Here is a 14,349-nt window from a genome sequence, read left to right as displayed (position 1 = left end):
CCACACTGGGTCACTTATGGACATAATAAAAGACTGGTGTCCATCATGGTCAAGGGAGCACAGGGTGTTCTTCCCCAGTGGAAGGATTAGACTGTGGGGCCAAGGGCTGTGGTCACCATGGCCTACTGTGTACTTCATGGACAAGGAACTATTTCTTTTCTCATGTGCCAGATAGATTGGTCAGAACTTCTTTAGGATTTGATCTTTGAATATTTTCAAATAATTAAATTGACACAATTATGTATTACTGTTTACAAATTCATTTGACATTTCCTCTGAATAAGAGCAGATTATGGGAGTGTAATTTATCTTGATTTGATTGCTAAAGATTTCCTCTGTGAAAGTACTTGACAAAGGTACTGTGACATATTTGATGAATCTTTAATAAATACAGATGAGAAGGATTTGTGCAAATATGTTGAATCATATTTAAGCATTCAAAGATGCATTGATAAAATCACACATTTTATAAAGGATCCATGGAAATCATGTGGTAAGTCTCAAAAATTATTTAATAAAATGACTCAGATTCTTGCCAGGTGATATTATGACAGGTAGTATAACTTAAAAAAAAAGATATGAAGAGCATTTGTTCTACTCCAGAACTCCACTCAGTGAAATTAGGATAATTATGAATTAATTCTAATTATTACCTGAGAACAACTGTATTCCCATGACACTCCTCACAGCTTCCCCCATCTGTTTTTTCCTGAGAGTATAGATGAGGGGATTTGAGAAGGGAGGAATAAAAGGCAAAGACAATGATGTTCTGCAGTGTGTCAGAGGTTGCTGAAGGCCTCAGGTACACACCTGTGCCAGAAATAAAGAAGATGGACACCACAAGGATGTGAGGGGTGCAGGTCTCTCTGGTGGGAAATTTCAACACAGCAGAAAATATGTACATATATGACATGGTAATAAAAGTAAAGCAACCACCACAGACCACCACTGCAGAGACAAAAGAAGGACCATGTTGCTGGTGGTGTCAGGAGAGAGGGGACATCACAGGAGAGCTGATGGACCACATTTGACTGCCAGAAGGACAGCTGGAATGTGTTTCCAGAGTGCACACCTGCATACACCAGGCACCTGGGCCGGGAAGGAAGGGTCATGCAGACATAAAGCTGAGGGTTCATAGACATAGAGTACTGGATGGTCTGGCAGATGGTTACATAGTAGCCCCAGGCCATAATGGAGAGAAACAGAAGTTCAGCACATGCACAAAAAATGACCAAGATCTGCTTTGCACAGACAGCCATGGAAATGGCCCTGTTGCCAGTGAGAGAGTTGACACAGGCATTGGGGACAGTGATGGAAATGAAGCACATGTCCAAGGTGGACAGGTTCCTGAGGAAGAAGTACATGGGCATGTGCAGGTTCTGGTCAGCAGTGGTAACAGTTACGATGAGCAGGGTCCCTAATTAATCTGTTAATCCCTCATCAACATCATCATCATTTCCTCTGATCTCCCCAAACCTGGGTCTCCTCAGTACCTTGCCATGTTAATCACACCCTTTCTTTGAAGAGTGACCTTCTTGCTGAGTCTGTCTGGGCTCCTGTGCAAATGTGTTTGCCCCACATGGCCAGGGGTTGGTGGCCCTACTCAGGCAAGTGGCTTTTAATTTCACAGTCATGGTGAAGTTCAAGGGGTCCCATCCAGTCTGCCTGTCACCTGTGTCTGGTCCCCATCTCAGCTCCTCCCTGACACAAACCTGAAGCTCACTCCTGAGTGACCTCCTCTTCAGAGCTGACAGACATGCCTTTTTCTACTAGACGAATGATGAGAATGCACTGGACCTGAGAGGTGGTTCAAATGCACTTTTTCTCTCAATACTTATTCATAATTTCTAATTCATTCTTCCACTTTTATATTTTGTTTAAATATTGACATATTATACTAAATTGCAGCTAATATGTGTGTGTTTATCATCCTCACAACACTGGTGCACATCATTGTATTTTTGACCATGTGATATTCATCATTTTACATGTTTAGTAGCAATTACCTGACTTTCTGCAGAGTAATTAATAAATAAAATTATTGTAACATTATTGAGTAACTACTAATGTGGACTGACTTTATTCCACTAATTTACAAATGAATAGCCCCTCAATAGACTTTGAACTTTCTTCTGTTCTGTAACAGATTCAATACACACTCTTCAAATAATAAAAGAGGATACTCTTTCCCCCATGCCTTTGCAGGGTAAGATCTAAAACAGTAATTGATCAGAAAACATTACTGATGACACAAATATGGTCAAACTATTCCAGATGGGGGGTTTAGGGAAACAAGAAAATTATTGGAATTTTACATAATTTTATTACTCTAGAAGAAAAATATGATAATAGACTATAGAAGAATGCAAATAAATACAAAAAATTCAGATGGTGATGAGTGATATGATGAATGAATATGAACATGAGTCAGGCTTCTCACCCTTTCTGTGAATTGCAGGACTATAGGAGAGGTTTGCTTTCTTCTTTTCTTTTTTGTATGAAATCTACGATGGAAAAGCAGACTTGTATTCAATATTCAGGAGGTGCTTTGAATCATGGAGCCATTTCCTTCATGTTGAACACTATATACCCTACTTTGTGTTCTTTTCTCCAACAGAACTTAGTGCATTCCCCACTAAGTAGTTTGAGTTATATGATCTTAATTGTTTTTCTTCTCATTTATGTGATTTAATTGTAGTTTCAAAAATTTTCTGAATTCGACTTTGTCTCTTCTTTCTTCAGTCTCAGCAGATATCTGGGATCATGGAGCACTGATCCATCCTCATGTGTAACATGGGAAAAACAGTAATAGGAACCACCCCCTAATTTCTACAGAGAGCCTCAGTCAATCTCAGTAGACTTCAAACATCATTTCTTCAGGAAGACAGATTTTTTTAAAAAATCAAACATGCTTTATTTCGGATATCTGCTACACAATAATTTTAGTGTTATTCGGAACAGTATTAATATTTAAGTGCAGACAAATGCCTATCAAAAGATTCCATTCTACAAACAATTAGACAAAGAGAAAATAAAATAAAAGGTGGTATTGAAAGGCAGGGAAATGCTTCTGAAGAGAGGTGAACAGGTCTTAATGCCAGGAACATGAAGAGGGACTGCCCAAGATGTTCCTCTAAAAGTGGGGAAAACTGGGATTTTCACTTCTTGTATTTCTCCAGATAGTGCTTAAAATAAGGAAATGAATGATAAATAGGCCATTTAAAAACTGCAAACAGTAATTTGGGTTGTAAGTCACAGAGAACTATTATTTTCTAAATTACATTTTTTATTTTTCAAATTATTAATTACTACTGTTGTTAAAACTTTGACAGATATTAAGGTGATATTTATAGTTTCTGAAATTCATAGTATGCTTCCAGAATTTTATAATTTCATTTTTTGTATGGTTACCACTGGACAGAGACTTCCTCACAGTCACACCTCATATATTGGTAGTAAGAAATGTAAAATTAGTTGAGAAGACAACATAATTTTCATCAGTACATCAAGTTGAGGTGAATGAATTCATAATGGTTCCATGAAAATTGTATGCAATGTTGAATTTTTTTTCCTACAGTAACTGGTACATTTTAAGGTATATTATTTATATAAATACTTTGGTGTCTACCTACCTATTGTCTATCAGATATTTTCCATGTTATACTTTTTGCTTTAAAATGAATGTATTTATTTGTCTTCTCTGGAATTTCTGTGTAGACTATTCTTTGAATTTTCTGAATATATTATAAGTAACAGTAAGTTAAAGAAAATAATTTTAAACCAACCAGAAGCCACATGAGGAACTCTCACACACTTTATTTGCATACACCCTGCAGATGTCCCCCAAGGTCTCTGTGTTCTTGTTGCAAACGTGACAATCATAGAAAATGGCATTATGGAATTTTAAGGACCCTCTGGTATTTCTGTGTTCTTCACAGAATTAACCATTTTTTTTGTTCCTGGGCTACCTGACCCTTGGGTGAGATTGCAATTTGCTGAGAGCAATAAAAATGAAGCTCAGATGTGTTTGAACTCTAACTGCCAAGTACTCACTCCTGAGCATTGTCCAATCTCCAAGTGGGAGCAGAACAGAGTCTCTCCTTGGCTTCTCCCATCAACTGAGTCTGCACCACAGTTGATCTGTCCAGCCAGCACAGTGCCATGTGGGATGTGGGGAGCTCAGTCACCTCTGTTTATGTTAACCTAGTGCTTTGCCAGTAGAGTAGGACCCTAGGAGCTTAGAGATCTTCCTGTAATGACAGCACGAGTCCTGAGCACAGCAGTAGGCATCAGAACCTCCAGAGCTCAGGAGAGAGGACCTGGCCATATGCCAGCATGGGCAATGGAAGACACAGGGGAACTCCTGTGCTGAACATTGCCCTAAATTTTAACTGAGCAACTAATCACACTGGGGATAGAATGATGATGCTCACTGTGTATTCCCATCTCTGCACTCCTCCTCAGTGTGAGTTATGGGTGTTTATGGGGATCAGTTAACCTTAAGGGAGATGAGAAACTCTCAGTCACTCACCAACATCTAAGTGAGAATCCTCTAGAACTCTCTGTAGTTCAGTGGCAAAATTTTTATCATTGAGATGGAATTCACATGACATAAAATTAATCTTTGTAAGAGTTAATGGTATCAACTCAGTGTTATTTACCATATTTTCAAAATTGTATAACTTCCAACTACATCTTGTTCCTAAATACTTTCATTACTTCAGATGAACCATCTAATCCATTGTACTTTTTGTCTGTATTATTCCTAATTATTGTCACTGGAAATGAGTATATGCTTTGGATATCTGAATTCAATATTTGTTAAATTTTGTATAAATAGAATCATTCATTATGTGATTCTTATTCTGGTTTAACTATACCTAATATTTTCACTACTAATCCACCTGGTAGCTTGTACCTTTAGTTCATTCCTTAAGAATGAATGACTATTCATTACATGTATATGCTGGAAACATATTCATCTACACATTCATTTTTGTACATATTTTTCTTCATTCTGTTAATATAATAAGAGTGATATATTGTTATTCATATATTTTACCGACTTTGACTTCTGTTGTATACAATTAAAACTCTGTATGATTATGTTTAATAATTATGTCCATAAACAACTCAGATGAAGAAAAACTTATTTTGACTCATGAGTTCATAGTTTTATTCTGTCATTGGCCAGTTCCATGGATTTGTGCCCATGGTGTGGGTACACTAAAGAAGGACACAGCAGAGGGAAGTTGTTCAGGATGTGACATTCAGAAAGCAAAGATCAGGAATGGGAAATGGGTTGCAAAGAAGAGGAATGCTTGCAACCCAGGAACGACTGCAGAGTGTCAGAGCCTATAGAAAATGAAACCCAGATTTGTGAGGTACTGGAAAACTTCAGGGACATGATAAGTCTAATGTGTAGAAACTATACTGCTTCAGACCCCTATGGCTAGATGGGAAGACACACAAACAAAATGGAAAAAAAAGTGGTGAATAAAGCACTCCAAGCAAACCAGAATGCTCCAATTAAAGACTCCATTGACAGCACTGTAGAGGAAATGTAAGAGAAGTTCAGAATTTACTTAAGAAAACCACTCCATGACTTTAACAAGGATATGAAGAGTGAAATCAGAGCTGTTTCAGGAAATGGAAGATAACTTAAATAAAGAGATGAAGATCCTGAAAAGAAATCGAGAAGAAATCTTTGAAATGAAGTAATCAATAAACCAAAATAAAATTCAATGGAAAGTAGCATCAACAAGGAGACCATTTGGAACACAGAGCCTCAGGCAATGAAGACAAAGTATATAATTTTGAAAATTAATTTGACCACACAGAGAAGATGATAAATTGTGTGATGTTTCCTCACCCAGACACAATGTCTGGAAAGTAGTTGCTAAAGCCAATGGAGTGGAGCTACTCTGACTAGTTCTGGGCTGATAAGAAAGACCCCCAAGGCAATGGCACTGAGGCAGGATTTGAACTGGTGCTCCAAAAGCAACTGAGAGGCAAACAAATGCAGAAAGAAATGTCTTAGTTTGTCTGAGAGAGGATAAAGATTGAAAAAGATTATGCAAAGAACTTGGCTAAGCTCTCTCAGAATTCCTTGGCAGTACAGGAGGAAGGCTCCCTGGGTGGAAGGATGGGTTTAGGTGAAGAAGAGCCTGGCAGATGAAGAAAGAGTTTATCTCAAGTTCTCCACCAAGCTTCACAGCAAAGTAGAAAAGCCCCTAATAATCTTTTGTGAGAACTTCAAGAAAGACACGATAAAGTGTGACCACCATATCTGTGACCTCCACAAGCAACTTGCCAGCTGCTGTGCATTTGTGGAGAAGGCCCAGAAAGCCCTCACAGAGAAGCAGAGAGACCTGGAGATGAAGACCCACCAGCTGGAGATCAATCTGAGCAACAAGAATGAGGAGGACATTCACATCAGAAGCTCACACAGGCTGGTGATGACCTCATGCTCTGTGTGGACCTCTATGACCAGGACAAGTTCAAGGGGGTTGAAGAGATGGTGACTACCAAGAGCTGGAGTGGTTGGAAGTAGAGAGGGTGGAGATTATCTGGCAACATTTGTACCAGTACACATAGCTACAACACAAGAGGAACATGTTCAACCAAAGCAGAGTTGAGCCTGCTTTGAAAAGTGCTTTGAAAATTTCTTTGAAAAGTGAACCTGGCCAAACAGAGAGTTGTTGGTCAGAGAGCACAAAATGGGCAACATTCACTCTGTGGACAGTAAGATCTATACACGCATGTTTTTCCCCAGGGGTCCTGCCCAGGAGAGGGGCAGGGTGTCCCACAGAGATGAGATGGTGTCTCCCGCTTTGTGAAGCTGCCCTCCCACCCACTCTCCTATCCACCGAGGATGGAGCTGGTGATTCCAGAAGGGTTGCCAATCTGGGGAATTCCAAATATTCCCAGGCCAAGATGACAGACCTGTAACCCTGTCCTTGTCTCCATGACAGAATGCCCCCAAACTCCATGCCATGCTTGTTGCTCTGAGAACAAACTGAGTCTGGAACTTTGTGGTCCCTGCTGAGTTCCATAGGGGTGGTCATCACACATTTATGCCCTTGGATGTCCCAAGGTCCATCCTCCAAATGGTTACTCTATCTCCTTAGGGAGTTTGACAGATCAGGGGAGTGCTACCTCTGCCTCCAAGCCAATGTCAGAATCAGAATCATTGATAGAAGGTGCCATCAACTCAGGCTGCACTTCAAATCCTTCATAGGATTCATTTTACTCATTGCATTCTTGAAGCCCAAATCTAGATTTTCTTATCCACTTTTTATCCTCATGAGTCTTGGTAAGACCTGTTTTCTGTCTTTCCAGACCAACCCTGCCAGGAGAGTTCAGGATAGAACTACCTCATTTGGCAAATTAGCCCCAAGTCAGAGCATTGAATCATGGTTTCTATCATACCAAATATCATCACTGAAGTCTCTGGAAATTCCAATCCATTCTTTACTCAGATGCTTTCTCAAGGCAGTTCCCACACTGCCACCCTTGCCCCATCTCACTAGAGGGAGTTTGCCAAAGATCTCAGCCAGCAAGTCCTCCTTCAGCTCTGTGCATGTCCAAAGACTTTGAGGGATGGAGAGGAATCAACTCACCTCAGAAAGCAGATGGGGTCTGCCTGCCATGGTATCCTGTCCATCACTAGGCTACCCTGATGAGCACTCTCCCAGGCTACCCACCATGGACTTAATGGGAATGGGTCAGTCCCACATGGGAGAAAGGTTAGGACAAGTCCCCTTTGTCATTGCCCTATGGCTCCATCTACATATGCATGAAAGGGTTTGGGCTATTGTCCCTTGTATGGGCACTGCAGACTTTCATGGGCATAGGAGTTGTTTGCTATCCAGACTTGTCCTGCCCTCTGGGCCTCCAGTTCCTCTGTACTTTCCAGAACCCTATCCCAAGCCCTCACATGGTCCCAGAACCTCCTTTCCTCTGTCCATCTTTCCTGGAGAAGCTTGGGCCAGGTGTGATTCAGGAAGCTTTTCAACATTTCCAGTGGGTTCAGTCTGTCACTTACTTTCTCTACTACAGCAAACAAGATCTCCACCATATTAACCTAGAGAAACAGCCTGAGGGGACAGGGAGAAAAAAATTGACATAGTGAGTAAGGAAAAAGTTACACCCAGAAACCCATGCTACGATTGTACATCTTTCTTCATCTTTCCATCAATGTCTTTGGACTGATCCTTATATGTCCCATGGGTACAAAGTTCTATGAGAACAATTCACTGATTTTTCAGTCAGTTTTAATGATAATAATGGATAACATTAATCTTGACCCTTAAAGCATCTCTTCCTTTAATTTGGAATTGCTTTCTCATAGTTTATATTAGAAAGATGTCCAATATTCTAAAGCAAACCAGAAAAAAATAAAAGTATATGAATGATTCCCGGGCTTAACCTCTGTGGGCATCTTCTCCAGCAATGCCACCACCTACTGAAATCTAACACCCAGTCAAGTCATTATACCAGGGTGACTGGATGGGTTGTAACTCACACAATCCAATCACATAACTTTGAAAATTTATGTGTCAACATGAGGACTACTGGGAAACACCTCACATTCCATCCATATCATTCACTGCCGGTCCCCCTGGTCTCATGTCCATTTAACAATACAAAATGAATTCAGTCCATCTCCAGGTGTCACTTATACATAACAATTCCAGCATTCCAAAAGTACAAGTCCAAAATATCAACTGAAAATGAAGATAAACTCTTGTCTGTGATTCCCTGTAAAAATCAAAAGCAAGTTACATACTTCCTATATCCACTGGAAAACAGCAAACCTTCCAAGTATAAAAGGAAACACTAGGAGCAAAAAAAAAAAATTGATGAGGCCTGAGGAATACCAAAATCAACTGAGCAAACAGGTCACACAAGTCCACCTGTAATTCACCATAAGGCATCCAGGACCCTTAACTGCATGTGCTATTTCCAGATAGCTTGAGAATTCCTGCACTTTTGGCCTTGCAAGTTATAGAGCAAAGGGTTTTGTATTTCTTTGCTACTCTCTGCAGCCAGCAGCTTTACTTGGCAAAGAGTCTATGCTACTTCCATGTGTTAATTCCCAGAGATTCCACTCTAACTTTGCACACTTTCAGAGGTTCATATTTCACCATGTCAGGGGCAAACTTCAGGGTCTCAGAAATTGTTAGTTTGCTTGGTCTCCTGGGCCTTTCTTTGAAATGATGGTGGAAGCCTCCATGACCCCTTAATTTGAGCACCCTGTAATCTTGTAGAGTCAGAACCACATAGATGTCTGCTGCCAGCTCACCATACTGGTATTCCTGAAAGTACTGCCATGGTGATATCTGAATATCTTTATTGCTGAGCATGATAAAACACTTGCTGGCCCCTGTGGAAGCAGGGTGCCCACAAGACACTTCTCAAGAGAATTTTCCCTATTTCATCAGTGAATATGGAATGTGTGTGGACTTGAAATTCCTTAGATATGGTCCTCTTCTTTCCAACTGTATCTATGTGACATATTTAGCAGGTCTTTAGGGTCTGAAATCTCCTCGTAACCATAAATTCCATTGGCCCAATTTTTAAAATGATTCATTTAAAACTCTGTCCATTATAGTTTTTAACTCTACTAACAAAAATAACTGCTTTCTTCAAATGGTGTATGTCTATGATATTGATAAAAATATTCTAAAGACTTTATGAAACTTGGAATAATTTGCTCATTTTGGCTTTATGTTCTTAGTCATAAATATTACCTTAAAATGCTGTATTGATTATGTGGCAATATTATCCTTTTGAGGTTAAACTCTGATCAAATTTCTAACTACAGGCTGCTCCAAGGCTTTTGTCTTCTGCAGTTTTGATTCTATACAGTACTCACAAACATAATCATGAAATAGATTCTAACAAATACTAAATACAATCCCCTTATAATGGTAGATTGATTATTCAGAGATTTCTTTCCAATAGATACTTTTGCCTTAATAGATATCACCAAAATCATTTTCCTGTTTTGAGAACAGTAAACAAAGTAAATGTTTCTGTTAAATTCTGCCAAAATTCATGCCACACCAACATACCCACAGAGTTTTCAATTATGTGACAAAAGATGTGAGATATTTTGAAGTTCATATATCATTATTTTTTTTTCATTTCCTGTGTCACCAAGTCTTTCAGTTTAAAACAGAAGTTAAATATCCAAAATCTATGTCAAGATGAAAACATATCATTATGGTTGGTGCTTCTAATTTAATTTCCTTCAAAATTCATACATTAAGTATTTACTCAATTTACTTGCCTACCAAGTCAACAATTGTTGATAAAAGTCACTTATTGAGGTTCAGTAAGCTATAGATTTGGAGGAAATACACATAAAATTTGAGCTTGCAGAATTCACCTGGGGTTCTCTGAAGGTCCTTCTGCTCTAGCAGTGAGAAACCAAAGCCATTGGGCAGAACTTGTGGATGGAGCTTGTATTGTGATTGGATCCTGTTACTGGAGGGCAAGGCTTCTAGCATCAGCCAGTGCTGGGGTGCTCACTGGTTCCTATTTCTTCTGTCCTCCCTTTAAGAAATACCTCTAATAATATATGACATAGGTTTAGGTTTTTGTATTTTCCTTGGTAATAAATACATTTATGTTTTTCTCCAATTGTTTTCTATTAGTATAATGGTGAAAAAATTGTTTCTCAAAATTTGGAATTTGTTGTATTGATTGTTATATGACATAAATATTTTTTCTCATTCTTGATTCCTATCCAACTTGAAATTGAGCATATGTCAGTTATGATTAATATTTGGCAATGCATATCCTTTGAGAAATCTAGAATATTTGGAGAGATATAAGTTGTTTGAGATGAAAGAGAGCCACAGTTCAGGCATGGGGGCACATGCCTGCAATCCCAGTGCATCAGGAGTTAAGGCAGGAGGTTGGGAGTTAAGCCAGTATCAGCAACAGAGTGAGGCCCTAAGCCACTTAGCAAGACTCTGTCTCTATATTAAACAGAACAAAGTCTGGGAATATGCCCCTGTGTTCAATTGTTGTGTAAGAAAAAAAATAGTCTGCTTCAAGGGAACAAGTAAAGATAGATATTTACTTAATGAATTCCAGTAAACTGAGAATAATTTAAAAGTTGACTTGGTCAGACACTGAAGCCAATAAGAGTACCTCTTTTCCTAATTGTCAGGCATCACACATTAGCATAGATTTTACAGAATTTAAGTGAGTGGGATGAAGACCACCCTTAAGCAGACCTGTAGCTCAGCCTCTGGATTGTTCAATCATACTATGAAACTAATGGACATAACTAAAAAGACTGGCATTCCTCACAGGCACGGGAGTCAAGGTTCTCTTCTCTCATGTATGGATTTTATTGTCAGGATGGTTGGGTGACAATGGCCCTGTGTTTATTTCATGATCAAAGAGTATCTTTTTCATGTTCAGATGAAGATGGACAGAATTATTCTTGTGATTTTCTTACATTTTTGGAGATATTTTCTTTAGGATTTGATTTTAGAATATTTTAAATATAGTTACTTGACAAAATTATGTATTGTACTTCTTAAATATTGTTGACAATGCTCTGATTAAGAACTGGTTCTGTGAGTGTAAATATCTCCAGATTTGATGGGTAAAAATTTCCTGTATGACCATATTTAAATATAGGTGCTGCAACACATTCAATGAATCTTCCATATATGAAAATTTAATTAATTCCAGCCAATATTTTGAATTATATATACTCATTAAAAGATGAATTGAGGCAGGCATGGTGGTGCATGCCTGAAATTCTAGTGACTTGGGTGACTGAAGGAATAAGATGGTGAGTTCAAAAGTCACCTGATTAACAGTGAGGCAATATGTAAGTCAGTGAAATCCTATCTTTAAATAAAATGAAAATTAGGGCTGGGATGTGGCGCAGTGGACTGGTGCCCCTGATTTCTTTCCAGGTAGCCACCCACCAAAAACAAGATGCACTGAGAAAATTACACATTTTAAGAAGGATCCATGGAAATTATGTGGTAATCCCATAAATTTATTTTATACAAAAACACACATACTAACAAGTGATGCTTAATGCAGCTATTTCACTGATAGGACCAGAAGATCTGACCAGATCAATTAAAGAGCAGGAATGTTTGTTTGAAGGCTCACAGATTCAGAGGTCTTCATCCATAGAAGATGTTCCCCATTCTTCAGGGCTCAAGGTGAGGCTGAATATCATGGTGGAAGAAGGTGGTGGAGGAAAGGAGCTTACATCACGGTGATCAGAAAGCAGAGAGTCTCCACTGTCCAGATAAAAATATATACCACAAAGTCACAACCCAATTTTAACCTCTTCCAGTCACACCTCACTCACTTAATCCCCCAGGGGGATTAAATCACTGATTGGGTTGAGAATATTACAACCAAATAATTTCTCCTCTGAACCTCCTTGTATTGTCTCACATGTGGGCTTCTGAGGGACACGTCATACCCAAATGAAAACAACTGATAATAGAGTAGGCAGTGTAATTTGTAAAGACCTGAAGTGAAGGACATTACATACAATTATGAACTTCAATCAGTAAAATTAGAATAATGCTGAAATGCATCTTTACTTATTCCAGAGAAAAACTGTCTTCCCAACACTCTCATCACTGCTTCCTTTACCTGATTTTTCCTGAGACTATAGATGAGAGAATTTAAGAAAGGAGGAACCATAGTATAACAGGCAGAGAGAATCAAGTCCTGGAGTTTGTCAGAGTTTGTCAAAGGCCTCAGATGCACACCTGTGCCGGAGCTGAGGAAGATGGACACCATGAGGATGTGAGGGGTGCAGGTGGAGAAAGCCTTTACTGAGGCTGTGGTGGGAGATTTCAGCACAGTAGAAAATGTGTGAACATATGACATGATTATTAAGCCAAAGCAGCCATCACCAAATATTATAATAGAGACTGGAATAAGGATCATGTTTCTGGTAGTGTCAGAGGAAGAAAGCCACAGTAGAGAGGGGACATCACAAAAAAGCTGATGGACCATTTTTGACTCAAGAAGGACAGCTGGAAGGTGTTTCCAGTGTGCACAACTGCATACACCAGGCCCTTAGCAGGGAAGCCAGGGTCATGTGAACACAATACTGAGGGTTCATGATGGTAGGGTACTGTAGGGGCTCACAGATGGCCACATAGTGGTCCCAGGTCATGATGGAGATAAAAAGAAGTTCAACACATGCACAAAAAAGATCAAGAAGATTTGGGTTTCACAGCCACCCACTGAAATGGCCCTGTTGCCAGTAATGGAGATGATACAGGCATTGGGGACAGTGACAGAAATGAAGCACATGTCCAAGATGGACAGGTTCCTGAGGAAGAATTACATGGGCATGTGCATGTTCTGGTCAGCAGTTGTGACAGTGACGATGAGCAGGTCCCCTAACAAGGTACGCAGGTAGGTCACTGTGAATAACATGAAATAGAGGAGACTCATATTCCAGTCATCAGGAGAGCCCAGGAGGAGAAATTCTGTTACCATGGTGGAATTTGCCACTTACAGGACATTCTCTTTGATTGGGAAGATAAAGAGATAAAAGGAAGCAAAAAACATGATTAATACTATTACTGTACATAGTCATGTCCAAGGTGTTTCCATGCAAAGGAAAGGAAAGGTCCCCCCTGATTTTCTCATATGTTTAATTTTTTTTTGGCTTAGTTGCTTTGCCTATCAGGGCTTTCATAAACATGAGTCAAATGTACATTCTCTTAATTGCCACTCTCTATGCAGATCCACCTTGCAGTCAGCAACCTATTCCAGTCTCTGTGATATGGCAAACCATAGGACATGTAGAAAAAGTTCTGTAAATACATCAGAGTAGGACTCATTCTGGTTTAAGTAAATGAGAAGAAAAGAAAAACATTTGTGGAACATGATTCACCTTTAAAAAATAATGCAGAATATATGACTTTCTTCCAGGACAGTCTGGAAAACTCAAAGGATAGGGAAGAACCAAGAGAAGCCAGTGTTCTTATGCCTTTTATTCATGGTGTGGTCCCAAATTCTTTACATTGTGCTCAACTCATAGAAGAAAACTGCAAATAGCTTTTTTCTGTTTAAATCAATTCCTCAAGACAACATTCACCTTGCTTCATTCAAGGTGTGTGCTTTGATTCAATTTTCAGCAGCTCTGGATTCTTGACTATGATGAACTTGAATGCAGAGGTTGTTAGGTCCTCTATCCAAGTTAAACATTTGAAAGTATAGTTCAGTAATGTAAAGATTTTTAAAGTTAGTGTATCTCTTCTCTTGTAATAAAACAATTTTTACCCTGGCACTTCAGAATATGAGAAACATCATACTGTTATATCATGATAG

The 14,349-nt window shown here is 39.1% G+C and overlaps 1 pseudogene; it reads left to right on the top strand.

The window, feature by feature from the left end:
* Window positions 1–1,191: 1,191 nt before the first annotated feature.
* Window positions 1,192–13,416, top strand: LOC124973515 (growth arrest-specific protein 7-like; annotated as a pseudogene).
* The last annotated feature ends 933 nt before the right edge of the window (window positions 13,417–14,349 follow it).

Source organism: Sciurus carolinensis (genome assembly GCF_902686445.1).
Source record: "Sciurus carolinensis chromosome 19 unlocalized genomic scaffold, mSciCar1.2 SUPER_34, whole genome shotgun sequence".
NCBI classification, from domain to species: domain Eukaryota; kingdom Metazoa; phylum Chordata; class Mammalia; order Rodentia; family Sciuridae; genus Sciurus; species Sciurus carolinensis.
Note: the sequence above shows the minus strand (reverse complement) of the source record. Positions and strands in the feature narration are given on the sequence as shown.